A 3,895-nucleotide genomic window follows, 5' to 3' on the forward strand; every position below is an offset into this window, starting at 1 on the left:
CTAAATACTAGTGTGTTTTTGATAAAGAAAAACAGAGAAAACAGGACATTGCCTTATATAACCACAATATAATAATCAGTCAAGAAATTAACATTGATACAGCACAATTATCTAATCTTTAAACCTTTTCAGGCCGGGTGCAGTGGCTTGTGCCTGTAATCCCAACACCTTGGGAGGCCGAGGCGAGTGGATCACTTGAGGTCAGGAGTTGGAGACCAGCCTGGCCAACATGGTGAAATCCCATCTCTACTAAAAATGCAAAAATTAGCTGGGTGTGGTGGTGGGTGCCTGTGATCCCAGCTGCTTGGGAGGCTGAGACAGGAGAATCGCTTGAACCTGGGAAGCAGAGAGATTGCAGTGAGCTGAGATCATGCCATTGCTCTCCAGCCTGGGTGACAAGAGTGAAACTGTCTCAAAAAACAAAAACAAAACAAACACAAAACCTTTTCAAAATGTGCCAATAGTCCCAATAATGCTCTTTACAGCAAAAGGCAACTTTTTTTCTGTTCCTGGATCCAGTCCAGATTCTGCTTTGCATTTACCTGTCTCATCTCTTCAGTCTCCCTTAATCTGTCCTTTCTTCATCTTTTATGACATTGGCCTTTTTTGAAGGACATAGGCAGGTTGTTTTGCAGAATGTACCTTGGGTTCATACTGACATCTCTGATTCCAGTCCAAGGTCTTAGGATTATTCTAGCCCTACCTCCTTTCCAGATTTGTAATGCCTTTCTCAGACAGTGAGAAACATGGCTCTCATTATCTCTATTTTACTCATTTGCTCAATCCTCATATACACATAAAGTAGTCTCAGAATTCCTAACCATACCCCTGTGTTAAAAAAAAAAATCACTAACTAAATTACAAAATTTGGCTGGGCATGGTGGCTCATGCCTGTAATCCGAGCACTTTGGGAGGCTGAGGTGGGAGGACCACTTGAGCACAGGAGTTTGAGATTAGCCTGGGCAACATAGGGAGACTCCACCTCTATTTAAAAAATAAAAATAAAAAAGTACAATATTTGCATACAGTCATTTTTGCTTTTTGTCTTATAGTATCCAGTCAAAATAACTGTTTCCCAAAGTTACTCAGATTAGCTATTTTCTTCCTCATGCCCATTAGCGTGGTTATGTTATTCATTTGTAATATGCTTAGGTTCCTTTTTTTCTATTTATGTTCCATTTTGGGTCCCCCCCAAGCCTAGTTTATTTTAATGTATTTATTTTTTCACCCACTTCCTCACTTTTCTATATCTATTTTTGGAATATGTGAAACATTGCTATGCTTCTAAAAGAGGCAAAACTATACCAAAAGAATAAAAGTGTTCCTCCCTGCTCATCCCTACTTCCCATCCCCTCCTTTCCACCATGTTCCTACCCATCCCCTTTAGGTAAAAATCTCGTTCATTATTGTTTCATGTGCAAGCTCAGGATGAAAGTGTTGGGCCCTGGGAGGTGGATTCCCATGATTCCATGCTCCGGTTCCCTTCTGCAGTAAATGTATCCAAAGGCCTGACCGTGCTTCTTAGATTTCCTGGGTATAATGTATTGAAGAGGGTGGGGGAATTCACCTGAGCGCGTGGTTGTGGGATCACCCAGAAATTGAGGAGTTTCATTAATTTAATTTAGGGTTTAAAAAGATAAAGTGTGTTCCATATACCTGCAAGAAAACAACCAGTTTATGGCAAAAACGGTGCCATCTTGAAGCAAATCTACCATCATGATCAATGTTTGACTCCTGCATACCGAAGTGTTCTGCAGCAAGGTTTTTAAACAGTTCCTGCAGTATATAGACAACCTTAATAATAAGCTTATTTAACCTGCCCAGTTTTCTTTCTTTCTCTTTTCTTTTCTTTTTTCTCTTTTCTTGTTTCTTTTCTTTCCTTTCTCTCTCTTTCTTTCTCTCTTTCTCTCTTTCTTTCTTTCTTTCTTTCTTTCTTTCTTTCTTTCTTTCTTTCTTTCTTTCTTTCTTTCTTTCTCTCTTTCTCTCTTTCTCTCTTTCTCTCTTTCTTTCTCTTCCAGAGTCTCACTCTGTCACCCAGGCTGGAGTGCAGTGGTGCAATCTTGGCTCACTGCAACCTCCGCCTCACGGGTTCAAGCAATTCTCCTGCCTCAGCCTCCAGAGTAGCTGGGATTACAGGTGCCTGCCACCCACACCTGGTGAATTTTTGCATTTTTAGTAGAGACAGGGTTTCACCATGTTGGCCAGGCTGGTCTCAAACTCTTGACCTCAAGTGATTTGCCCGCCTCGGCCTCCCAAAGTGTTGGGATTACAGGTGTGAGCCACTGCGCCCGGCCTCCCCAGTTTTCCAGAGTTTTGGCAAGCAAGTCTAAGACCAGACTGGCTGGACATGTCTTTACTCTAAAAGCATGCTATAGAAAGAATACTTTCTGATGGGAGGGTGCGGGGTTCCACCCTCTTAGAGCTCCCTGAGATGGCTTGCATTCTTAAGTGCCTATTAAATATTCCTTTCTGAGAACTGGGTTTGTCAGCCTTATTCTTCTGCCTTTCAGTTCCTTTGGCCTTTAGGGGTGGGTTTGCATATACCAGCTACTGTGGAACATTTGCTGAGCCAGGCAGGAGCTGAAGAACTAAGAAATTGATCCTTTAGTAGTTCCTAAGCATGATGATTGGGTGTTCATGTGCTTATGTGAGATGTGCCTTTCTCGAACCTTGTTATGACATCAGCACATTATTCATCTGATATGAAAAAAAAAAAAGAAATGGGTAAGGGGAATGAAGCATCTGTGCGTGAAACTCCAGGGTGGCCAGCAACATCTATATGGGGTGGTGTGACACCTCTGTTAGATGCTTGTGGACCTCTGCATGAGTAATGGGACATCCCGAAAACTCAAAAGGAGTTATTAACTGAAAGCCATATAGTGCACTGCGATAGGGAAGGATGGTGGATAACCTATCCAGTGGGCTGGCCACTTCTCTGGGCTGTTCATTTGGCATTGGAGGCCCAGCTAGCAGCAGAGGTGAAAATTAAATGGCTAGGGAAGGAATTGCAACGAGAAAAAGACACGTGGCTTTTGACTTTTCTCCTTGCATCCAACATAATGAAGAAAATTGACGACCAAGAGAACAAAAATTAAAACCTTAGCATGTAGATAGATTGGTCCGCCTAGGGGGAATGAAATGGAAATGACCAGAAATTAAAGCTGTCATAACTAAGCCCGATTGGGATGTGAAAATTTGGAATCCCTGGGAATGTTGTGGAGAGGAATATTTCGATGACATAGAAGTCATAGCTGAAGAGGGGAACGAAGATCATTGGCAAGCTCGCCCCTCGTGCACAGGAAAGTGAAAGCTGAACAACTCCAGCAAAATGGGAGTTGACCAATCCAGGAGAATCTCACTATCAGTGTATATCACTCTTACTATCACTATCTCACTGCTACAGAACTCTTAAAGATTGCAAAGACCATTTAAACAACCACCTAAGGAACCACTGACTTCTTAGATGGTCCAATTGTGGGACACAGGGTTTTTCTTTAGCTAGGAATCAAGCAGAGAAAAATGATTAACATCATCACCCACCTGGTCCTGCAGCAATGCCTTCATAACCCAGGAAGAATAGCCTTATGGAATGGATTATTCTAGCTATGAGAGAGGCTTGGCCTAATGAAAAAGATTTACCAGGAGGGACAACCTGCTGGTGGTCAATCAAAGAGGCCCTGGGGATTCTCTGGGAATTAGGAATGAGGCAAGCCATCTATACCTGGGTTTTCACAGGAACTGATATAGCAGTTTTTACTGCCAGGGTGAAAAATAAATTGCTACAGCACGCATGAAGAGAATGGCAGGGCCCTTTTCTGTCTTTGTTGAGGCCTGGAGTGGAACAAGATGTATATGATGTGGGACAAGCCATTGCAAATTTGGAAAAAACCAAGCA

General features: G+C 42.4%; 1 non-coding gene across 1 annotated transcript; it reads left to right on the top strand.

Annotated features, from left to right (window-relative positions):
* The first annotated feature begins 2,599 nt into the window (after nucleotides 1-2,599).
* LOC129476607 (small nucleolar RNA U13) lies at nucleotides 2,600-2,703 on the top strand. The gene has a single exon (XR_008655031.1). It is a non-coding gene; the product is annotated as a small nucleolar RNA U13 (small nucleolar RNA).
* The last annotated feature ends 1,192 nt before the right edge of the window (nucleotides 2,704-3,895 follow it).

The sequence above is a fragment of the Symphalangus syndactylus genome, chromosome X (genome assembly GCF_028878055.3).
Source record: "Symphalangus syndactylus isolate Jambi chromosome X, NHGRI_mSymSyn1-v2.1_pri, whole genome shotgun sequence".
NCBI classification, from domain to species: Eukaryota; Metazoa; Chordata; class Mammalia; order Primates; family Hylobatidae; genus Symphalangus; species Symphalangus syndactylus.